The sequence below is a fragment of the Engystomops pustulosus genome, chromosome 8 (genome assembly GCF_040894005.1).
Source record: "Engystomops pustulosus chromosome 8, aEngPut4.maternal, whole genome shotgun sequence".
NCBI lineage: Eukaryota > Metazoa > Chordata > Amphibia > Anura > Leptodactylidae > Engystomops > Engystomops pustulosus.
This window is the reverse complement of record NC_092418.1, coordinates 6482326-6493938: the sequence shown is the minus strand read 5'-3', so window position 1 is coordinate 6493938 and position 11613 is coordinate 6482326. Positions and strand designations below refer to the sequence as shown.

At 47.1% G+C, this 11613-nt stretch overlaps 1 protein-coding gene across 2 annotated transcripts in view; it reads left to right on the top strand.

The window, feature by feature from the left end:
* Window positions 1-1562: 1562 nt before the first annotated feature.
* Window positions 1563-11613, top strand: part of LOC140076290 (up-regulator of cell proliferation-like) — a 44591-nt gene continuing 34540 nt past the window's right edge. The window contains exon 1 of one of the 2 annotated variants that reach the window (XM_072122854.1): window positions 1563-1771. The gene's annotated coding sequence lies outside the window, so the exon portion shown is untranslated. Of the gene's footprint in view, window positions 1772-4089; window positions 4115-11613 lie in introns of those variants that run through there. The other variant, XM_072122858.1, reaches the window with a different exon arrangement.

Genomic DNA, 11613 nt, shown 5'->3' with positions numbered 1-11613 from the left:
CGCAGGATCTTAGTGACTCCCCGCACAGCACATTATACACGGACAATGCACTTACATGCACCAGGAAGAAGAAGGTGAACTCCAGGGACCTGAGCGGGGAAGTGGCACATGCAGGATATCAGGCGCAGGATCTTAGTGACTCCCCGCACAGCGCATTATACACGAACAATGCACTTACATGCACCAGGAAGAAGAAGGTGAACTCCGGGGACCTGAGCGGGGAAGCGACACATGCAGGATATCGGGCGCAGGATCTTAGTGACTCCCCGCACAGCGCATTATACACGGACAATGCACTTACATGCACCAGGAAGAAGAAGGTGAACTCCAGGGACCTGAGCGGGGAAGCGACACATGCAGGATATCGGGGACAGGATCTTAGTGACTCCCCGCACAGCGCATTATACACGGACAATGCACTTACATGCACCAGGAAGAAGAAGGTGAACTCCAGGGACCTGAGCGGGGAAGCGACACATGCAGGATATCGGGCGCAGGATCTTAGTGACTCCCCGCACAGCACATTATACACGGACAATGCACTTACATGCACCAGGAAGAAGAAGGTGAACTCCAGGGACCTGAGCGGGGAAGCGATACATGCAGGATATCGGGCGCACGATCTTAGTGACTCCCTGCACAGCGCATTATACACGGACAATGCACTTACATGCACCAGGAAGAAGAAGGTGAACTCCAGGGACCTGAGCGGGGAAGTGACACATGCAGGATATCGGGCGCAGGATCTTAGTGACTCCCCGCACAGCACATTATACACGGACAATGCACTTACATGCACCAGGAAGAAGAAGGTGAACTCCGGGGACCTGAGCGGGGAAGCGACACATGCAGGATATCGGGGGCAGGATCTTAGTGACTCCTTGCACAGCGCATTATACACGGACAATGCACTTACATGCACCAGGAAGAAGAAGGTGAACTCCAGGGACCTGAGCGGGGAAGTGACACATGCAGGATATCGGGCGCAGGATCTTAGTGACTCCCCGCACAGCGCATTATACACGGACAATGCACTTACATGCACCAGGAAGAAGAAGGTGAACTCCAGGGACCTGAGCGGGGAAGCGACACATGCAGGATATCGGGGGCAGGATCTTAGTGAGTCCCCGCACAGCGCATTATACACGGACAATGCGCTTTCTGTGAACTCCAGCGGACGGGTAAGTAAATGAGCCCCACTGTGTACATACATGACATTACTTATCCTGTACTGAACATATAAATTAGTGGTTGTTGTATATAGATATGTATATAGTATATGAGTATAGTTTGAGGGATGAGGACATCGCTGGGGGATTCGGTATATGGGGCCCCAACTCATAGTTTGCAACGGGGCCCATTACCGTCTTGTTACACCTCCGGTGTGTAGAATAGTAGGACTACTATATCCCTGCTGCATATTCCTGGGCTGAGTATGATGTGTCTGCATGTATAGAAGAGACTGCAGGGGCCGAGCACCAATCACAAACCTCATCACTATATAATAATATGGAAAGTGAAAATGAAAGCAGATTCTGTCTTTTCTGGGAAATCAGCCGTATTCCAGCAGCTGTTGTCCTGCTGCTATATATACGCTGCGCTCACAGTCACACGTCCTGTGTGGTGGAATGCTCTGCAGAGCCCTGCTCCTATATACACGCTGCGCTCACAGTCACACGTCCTGTGTGGTGGAATGCTCTGCAGAGCCCTGCTCATATATACACGCTGCGCTCACAGTCACACGTCCTGTGACCTGCTCCGCACCGTTCGGGTGAGTCCTAAAACTTGTTGCTTTGGTTTGTCGGCAGTTAGAATCGCCTCCCGTTATGTTTGATGTATTTACCTCGGTGCTTTTGTTGTAAGGCCCCTTCTACACTTGGGTTTTTTAACGCGCGTGTTCTGCGGGTGCTTTTGAAGTGCTGAACTTGCATTGCCCCATGACCCATTGTAATCGATGGGTTTTTCAGACTGGGAGGTAGTAAACATTACCCATGTAACTCCACATTAAGGCACTTTAGTAAAGATACATAATCCTACCCGGAACATTAACCCCATAAACCATTTATAACTAAACATAACTAAGAAATGATGACACGAGGCTCCTGTTGGGCAGAAAAGGTCACAGCTATTTATTGCTGATAAACACAATTATTATTATTTTAATATTCTCAAAATCAGCCGCAATCTGTTCGTTTCTTTGGAAACCATCGCTGCCGAAGTGGTTTGTTCATCCGGACTCCCGAACCACCACTTCGACTTCCGAAAAAATCCACATCAATTCTCTTTTCCGCCACTAGGAGCTCCGAGTACTCCTACTCGGAGCTCCGACCCCCACTCAACAGGAATAGGGCTCGCTGAAAACCAAAAACAAGCAACCTACAAGAAGGGACATGAGCCTCAGTAACAGTAACAAAGGGGAAACCAGCCTCGAGCCTGCACATAAGCAGACCCAGGATCCCCTCCCATGAAACTTACAATGGGAGATTTCAGTCTGCCACCCTACAGGACTAATACCATCTCCAGCCGTGAGAAACCCCAGAGGAAGCAGCCCCTGTAACAGGCACCTAAAGGACCCAACAAAGCAAAGAACACCCTGCGACGTTACTCAGCAGTCCAGCTCTCCTGCACGGCCCTAAACATCACACAGTACGCTGCTTTATCCATAAGAAATCTCTGATATGTCTCTTGAAAAGACCAGCGGGCCTTACAGGAGACGACTACCTAAATCCTTGCCCATGATGTACAGCGCTACAGCGCATGTTGTAAATACAGTATAGATATAAATGCTATACAATGAGCCTGCTGGTCTGAATACAGACAACACCCTCCTGTTATATATACAAGCACAGCAATACAGGCCATAGTCATATCCATTATTTACCCTACATGTGGTAATAACTACAATTCTTGTATACAATATAGTGGGGACAGGTAAGACACTATATAGGACCTGGCTATATCCATACGGTCCGTTTATCTGCAGAAATATGTGCGGCTGCAACCCCAATGGCCCCTGACCATGTGTCTGGCTAATTCCCCCGCTATTTTGTGGGTATAACTGTAGTATAATATTACACCGTTCCTTCCCCATTATAGGCTGAGGCGGCATGTTATCCCAACAATATCGCACTATCCACCACTCATGTAACATACATTATATATGAGTGTGCAGAAGTATACATGGGCACTCCCTAATACATAAGACAACTAAAGGCCATATACATCTATATATCTATATATACACACAACATACAACATTGCGCCAATAACTACAAAAAGCATCTAGACAAAGCCACATACAAATGCACACAAATACAACAAGCATCTAAATGCGGCATGTGGTGAACATATAGCAACAGGTAGTGATATGGAGGTTACATTCAGAGCACCAAAAACTCCCCATAACCAGCCCCCCCAATTTACTCTGTACAGGTCAATGCTGGACCACATAGACCAGGAATGTGGGGGACCTGCACCTATCATGGTCAATCGATAGCCATAAAGTGTAGGACACCATGATTACGGAGAACTGGATGAGATAATAATAGACTCGTACAGTATCACAGATGGAGGCCGCACTATTACATGTGCTCTCTCCCGGCAGCCCCTCTACATAGTGTATAATACATGTGACCTCCCCATAACAAGCAGAGTAATGGAGGACATCTACTCCCTCCAAAGAAGCTCCAGTCCGAGGCTCGTGATTGTCACCATGTTAGTGCCATTAGGACTAGTAATACCGTAGCCATGTGCACATGTGATTGGAAGGTACAAATAACCTGTGGCACATAGTATACATGCATACCTCCCAACCGTCCCGCTTTCAGCGTGACAGTCCCGTTTTTTGGGCTCTGTCACGCTGCCACGGAAAGGGGAGAGAATGTCCCGGGCCCCGCCCACTTTCCCCGCTTTGTCCCGCCTCCTCCAGACCCCATAGTTTAGAGCTGCAGAGCAGCCAAGGCATGGGGGCCGGGAGGAGGCGGGACCAGCCCCTGCTACCTCCTCACATGATGTCTGCACCAATCATGTGAGGAGTGAGCTCCGCCCCCGGTTGGTCACGCCCCCTCCACGAGTCATTCAGACTCCAGCCCGGGAGAATATGGAGTGACAGCAGGTAAGAGACTGAGGGGAACAGGGGGGCTGGAGGCTACAGGAGGAGGAGGAGGACAAGGGGGTCTGGAGGGGACAGGGGGAGCTGGAGGCTATAGGAGGGGACAGGGGGAGCTGGAGGCTATAGGAGGGGACAGGGGGACTGGAGGCTACAGGAGGGGACAGGGGGAGCTGAAGGCTACTGGAGGAGGAAAGGGGGGCTGGAGGCTACTGGAGGTGGAAAGGGGGAGCTGGAGGCTACAGGAGGAGTACAGGGGGGGGCTGGAGGCTACTGGAGGTGGAGGAGGACAAGGGGGTCTGGAGGGGACAGGGGGAGCTGGAGGCTATAGGAGGGGACAGGGGGAGCTGGAGGCTACAGGAGGAGGACAGGGGGAGCTGAAGGCTACTGGAGGAGGAAAGGGGGGCTGGAGGCTACTGGAGGTGGAAAGGGGGAGCTGGAGGCTACAGGAGGAGTACAGGGGGGGGCTGGGGCACAGGAGGAGGACAGGGGGGCTGGAAGCTACAGGAGGACACGGGGGGGCTGGAGGCTACAGGGGGGCTGGGGCACAGGAGGAGGACAGGGGGGCTGGAAGCTACAGGAGGACAGGGGGGGCTGGAGGCTACAGGAGGAGTACAGGGGGCTGCTGGTGGGCAGGAGGAGGCTTCTGCGGGACAGGTGGAGGCTTGCGACAGGAGGAGGCTGCTGGGGAACAGGAGGAGGCAGCTGCGGGGCAGGTGGAGGCTGCTGGAGACAGGAGGAGGCTGCTGGGGAACAGGAGGAGGCTGGAGACAGGAGGAGGATGCTGGAGGACAGGAGGAGGAGGCTGGGGACAGGAGGAGGCTGGAGACAGGAGGAGGATGCTGGAGGACAGGAAGAGGAGGCTGGGGACAGAAGGAGGCTGGGGACAGGAGGAGGATGCTGGAGGACAGGTGGAGGCTGAGGACAGGAGGATGCTTGAATAGACTGGGGGACAGAAGGAGGCTGGAGGGCAGGAGGAGGAGGCTGGGGGACAGGAGGAGGAGGCTGGGGGACAGGTGGAGGCTGAGGACAGGAGGATGCTTGAATAGACTGGGGGACAGAAGGAGGCAGGAGGAGGAGGCTGGGGGACAGGAGGAGGAGGCTGGGGACAGGAGTAGGAGGCTGGGGGACAGGAGGAGGAGGCTTGAGGAGGCTGGGGGACAGGAGGAGGAGGCTGGAGGGCAGGAGGAGGAGGCTGGAGGGCTGGGGGACAGGAGGAGGAGGCTGGGGGACAGGAGGAGGAGGCTGGGGGACAGGAGGAGGATGCTGGAGGACAGGAGGAGGAGGCTGAAGGACAGGTGGAGGCTGGAGGACAGGAGGATGCTTGAGGAGGCTGGAGGACAAGTGGAGGCTTCTGGGGGACAGATGGAGGCTGGGGGACAGGAGGAGGAGGCTGGGGGACAGAGGGCTACAGGAGGAGGCTGGGGGACAGGAGGAGGAGGCTGGAGGACAGGAGGATGCTTGAGGGGGAGGTCGGAGGACAGGAGGATTCTGGAGGGGACTGGAGGACAGGTGGAGGATGCTGAAGGAGGAGGCTGGAGGAAAGGAGGCTACAGGAGGGGGCTGGGGGACAGGAATACAGATAGGATTATGTGTAAGGGGTTTTATATGTTGCAGATTTGCTTTAGGGGATATTGTACGGGTCCATAGGGGTGGCCAAAGTAAGGGGCATTGTACTATGTGGGGACCGTCAATGTTGATATTATACTATGCTTGTGGGTTGGACAATGGGCGTGGTTTAGAAAAATGGGGAGGGGCTTTTGTCCCTCTTTCTCTTGTCCAAAAGTTGGGAGGTATGTACATGAGGTAAGTACCCACATGTAAAACAGCAACATATCCAGCGTCTGAGGTCATGTAGATCAGTGCAATGTACAGTGTATGAGGTAACTACACCCTCATATATATCAGTGATATGTACAGTGTATGAGGTAACTACACCCTCATATATATCAGTGATATGTACAGTGTATGAGGTAACTACACCCTCATATATATCAGTGATATGTACAGTGTATGAGGTAACTACACCCTCATATATATCAGTGATATGTACAGTGTATGAGGTAACTACACCCTCATATATATCAGTGATATGTACAGTGTATGAGGTAACTACATCCTCATATATAATCAGTGATATGTACAGTGTATGAGGTAACTACACCCTCATATATATCAGTGATATGTACAGTGTATGAGGTAACTACACCCTCATATATATCAGTGATATGTACAGTGTATGAGGTAACTACACCCTCATATATATCAGTGATATGTACAGTGTATGAGGTAACTACATCCTCATATATATCAGTGATATGTACAGTGTATGAGGTAACTACATCCTCATATATATCAGTGATATGTACAGTGTGTGAGGTAACTACATCCTCATATATATCAGTGATATGTACAGCGTATGAGGTAAATACATCCTCATATATATCAGTGATATGTACAGCGTATGAGGCAACTACATCCTCATATATAATCAGTGATATGTACAGCGTATGAGGCAACTACATCCTCATATATAATCAGTGATATGTACAGCGTGTGAGGTAACTACATCCTCATATATATCAGTGATATGTACAGCGTATGAGGCAATTACATCCTCATATATAATCAGTGATATGTACAGCGTGTGAGTTAACTACATCCTCATATATATCAGTGATATGTACAGTGTGTGAGGTAAATACATCCTCATATATAATCAGTGATATGTACAGTGTATGAGGTAACTACACCCTCATATATATCAATGATATGTACAGTATATGAGGTAACTACATCCTCATATATATCAGTGATATGTACAGCATGTGAGGTAACTACATCCTCATATATATCAGTGATATGTACAGCGTGTGAGGTAACTACATCCTCATATATATCAGTGATATGTACAGTGTATGAGGTAACTACATCCTCATATATATCAGTGATATGTACAGTGTATGAGGTAACTACATCCTCATATATATCAGTGATATATACAGTGTATGAGGTAACTGCATCCTCATATATATCAGTGATATGTACAGTGTATGAGGTAACTACACCCTCATATATATCAGTGATATGTACAGTGTATGAGGTAACTACACCCTCATATATATCAGTGATATGTACAGTGTATGAGGTAACTACACCTCATATATATCAGTGATATGTACAGTGTGTGAGGTAACTACATCCTCATATATATCAGTGATATGTACAGTGTGTGAGGTAACTACATCCTCATATATATCAGTGATATGTACAGTGTATGAGGTAACTACACCCTCATATATATCAGTGATATGTACAGTGTATGAGGTAACTACCCCCCATATATATCAGTGATATGTACAGTGTATGAGGTAACTACATCCTCATATATATCAGTGATATGTACAGTGTATGAGGTAACTACATCCTCATATATATCAGTGATATGTACAGTGTATGAGGTAACTACATCCTCATATATATCAGTGATATGTACAGTGTATGAGGTAACTACATCCTCATATATATCAGTGATATGTACAGTGTATGAGGTAACTACATCCTCATATATATCAGTGATATGTACAGTGTATGAGGTAACTACATCCTCATATATACCAGTGATATGTACAGTGTATGAGGTAACTACATCCTCATATATATCAGTGATATGTACAGTGTATGAGGTAACTACATCCTCATATATATCAGTGATATGTACAGTGTATGAGGTAACTACACCCTCATATATATCAGTGATATATACAGTGTATGAGGTAACTACATCCTCATATATATCAGTGATATGTACAGTGTATGAGGTAACTACATCCTCATATATATCAGTGATATGTACAGTGTATGAGGTAACTACACCCTCATATATATCAGTGATATGTACAGTGTATGAGGTAACTACATCCTCATATATATCAGTGATATGTACAGTGTATGAGGTAACTACATCCTCATATATATCAGTGATATGTACAGTGTATGAGGTAACTACATCCTCATATATATCAGTGATATATATCAGTGATATCTACAGCAGTAGAATTCCTAGAACCTTGCCAGATAACTCAGGGAACTTTCTTCAAAACATTGTTTTCACAATTTCTGGAAGATGATTGCACACTGCCAAGGCCTGTCTCATTAAGGTCAATAATACAGCCTCCGGGAGGACCTGAATCCATTTTAAGCCCTGGATAGACCTCCAAAATACATCTGCCTGTTGAAAACCCCAAAAACTTATTATACAAACTACATTATACAAATGACACAGAATGTTGTCATGGGGCAAACATTAACCGGAGAACCTGAAACAATAAGAGCGTAAAAAAACAATCCCACAATAAATCAGGCAGTGAGCAAAGCATGTAGACCTCATACCCCAAACCTCATAACCTCCACACCTGGGAGGCCGGCCCTAAACCCCTCAGCTGCTGCCCCAATCTGAAAGGAATGGGTGCCCTCATAAGATAAGAAAAGATAGGTAATCCTTTATTAGTCCCACAGGGGGGAAATTTACACCCAGGATTCACATCTTCTTGGGTCCAACCCAAGAATCCCAACATATCTAAAATATCACCTGAAATCAAATATGGGAAAGTGAGGGGAGGAGGCACTTTCATGAACTAAAAATTGGGACCCAAACCGAGATAAAGATTCTTATAGATTTATATCTGGGGCTCAAACCCCTAATCATTGTAAGGTGACTTTCAAATTAAATGAGTCTGTGTCCAGCGCTGGAATTTGACTAACTTGAAGGAAAGACAAGACCTGTCCTTGCAGGAAGTTAGCAACAAGACTGATAAGTTTTATTGAGGGACGGACATTTATAGAAAACCATAAGGCACTTTACATAAGGCGTGTAATTAGAAAAGCAGCAACTATAATTGGGTGTTCTCACCCAGGAAATGTAACACTATTGGATGTAAGCACACAAAGGAGTCTAATACTATTGGCTACATGCAAATACTGAAACTTCACATAAACCAAATGTCCAGATGTCCACCTGGATACCTTCCACTAGGTGGTGCTAGTGAGCACTAAGTCTTTGTTTGCTGAGGGAAACACCCAAACTTAGTTATCACTACACAAAGTTATATGAAATGAATACTGAATCTTTAAAATGTCCGACAATATGTAAGATGGCGTCTGAGTCCAGTGTAATATCTTTAACATTTCCCCCCTTTTGAGCTTTGCATGGCCTGTAACTTTTGTCCAGAGTGACCTCCTCAAACTCCAGGTACCCACAGGTAGGCTAAGCCCTTACCTGCTGGACTTGTTAACTCTTCACCAGATCCCCTGGAGGCCAGTCACTCGGGGGTTACAGGCCTGCATACTCAAATTACATAATTGTGTTTCCATAGTTTATGGGTTTATTAACAGGCTGGTTCTTCAACAAGACGGTATCCTCCACACCAGGACTTCTCCTGTCATGGTTCTTACCACCTGGACGGCCATCTGGGACATGGTGGACTTGATGAGGGGGACCACACAACACGCAATAAGTGACGAGAGCAAAATCACAATCCCCAATATCACCCCCACTTACAGGAAACCCGTCCAATCCCCCAACTACAAAGTGAAGGACAAAGTGTCCACCCCAGAGTTTCTCTTGAGTTCCCTGGACAGTCCTTCAATCTCTTCAAGTGCATGGGTAATGGATCCATAGGGGGCGATGTCATCTGGGATGTATATGTGACAAGCCACTCCCACAATCTTACAGACTCCTCCCTTCTCAGCAAGGATCATGTCCAAAGCCGTGCGGTTCTGGGAAGCATCTCGGATACAATCACAAATCTCTGTTGATTACAATACAACCAGTTAACCCAACCAACATCTTTACTCATAGCTCTCTGGGGAATAATGGACTCTAGACCTGCCCATATCTGATTGTGGGCCTTGTACTCATCTGGGACCCCCCCTGGTGCTCCCACTGTATCTATATAAACATTGTCATCTAGGTGCTTCTTTCTCAGACCTCCAGAATCCTTTGGGATTCTCTACCTTTTCTTATGTGTCTGATCAACCTTATCCCTGGGGATCACGAGGAAGGAATGCACAAGTGTTATCACCGTACACTCACCTTCCCAGCCTCTAGGCCTGACCTGACTCTCCTATCCCCACAAATACAGTACATCAGACACTGCTAATACAGGGTTACCTGTGCTGTCAATGTTATAGAAGGTCATTGTCTTGTTGCACCAACCGTAGGTAAAGTCTCCTACCCTGGGGGCATCCTGGTCAGCCCTATAGATACAGTGATAGTCATGGTTGGGGTGTCCCTGAGAATAAAGTCAGTCAGAAGAGACCAGTGATAGGGATGGATCCTATATCCCCTCATGCTCCCCCTTATTCAGAACATGTTTATGTTATATCTCTCAGGTCATTCTTAGGAGAATTGAGCTGAATAAATAAGGTTGCATAAAGAGTATAAATATTGCTTGGTTAAGATGACCAGAAGAGACTTTGACCAGTTATTAAGTAACTTCTGATTAGTATCAAGGAATAATAACCATTAAGGTAGCTTGTGCCAGCTCGCACCTGGCACTTAATGGGAAAATCAATAATGGAATTTATTCATTATTGATATGCCCTGCAAAGAAGAACATATGTTAATTATTAAATATAGTTAAATGGAAACTAACCAATTGTTATAATATTTCCTAATGGTTCGATGAAACTATCCAATAATTGTAAGACAGCTTAACATGTAAACGCCCTTCTTTTGGGTATATAAGACGATGTCATGCACCAATAAAGCAGAGTTTTATTCTGAGAACCAGGGTGTGTTCTTGTCTGAAATTCTCGGCGAGCTCGTCATCATCCTGAATTTGGCTCCTCTCCAATATACTGAATTGTCCCCATTGAGGACTACCCTAACACCAGCTAGCAAGAAGAATAAGTGAGTTTGCAACAGTAAGTGTGGGAAGCGTGCTGACTTCCCTCTAGCTGCACAGACGTGGCACTGGTCAGCAGGACTTGGAAAGGACCGTCATAGCGAGGCTCCAGACTCTCTCTCTGATGTCTCTTTACCACCACGTAGTCTCCGGGCTTCAGGTTATGCGTCCTGAGGTCTCTCTCTGGATCTGAAAATGGAATCAGAAACTCTTTTGCCGACCTTTTCCAAGGCCTGGCTCAACTGTATGGCATGTTCCACCTGGTTTCCTGCCATCAGCTATAGGGTCTATGGGAAGTAGAGGCCTAGTCTGGGTGCACAGCCAAAAGGTACTTCAAAGGGGGACAATCCCATCTTTCTGTTGGGGGTGGTCCCAACTGAATAGTGAGCAGCAGGAAAGCATTCGCACCATGGTTTCCCTGCTTCCATGGCCTCATGGATCTCTAACTTAAGAGTGCCGTTTATAGTATCTCAAACACACCACTAACTTGGGAAGGGTATGGGGTGTGCAGGGCCTGTTCTACACCCAGGAGGGACAAGGTTTCAGGTCTTTACCTCCAGTGAAGTGGGTTCTGCGACCGGACTCTATGGTCTCCGG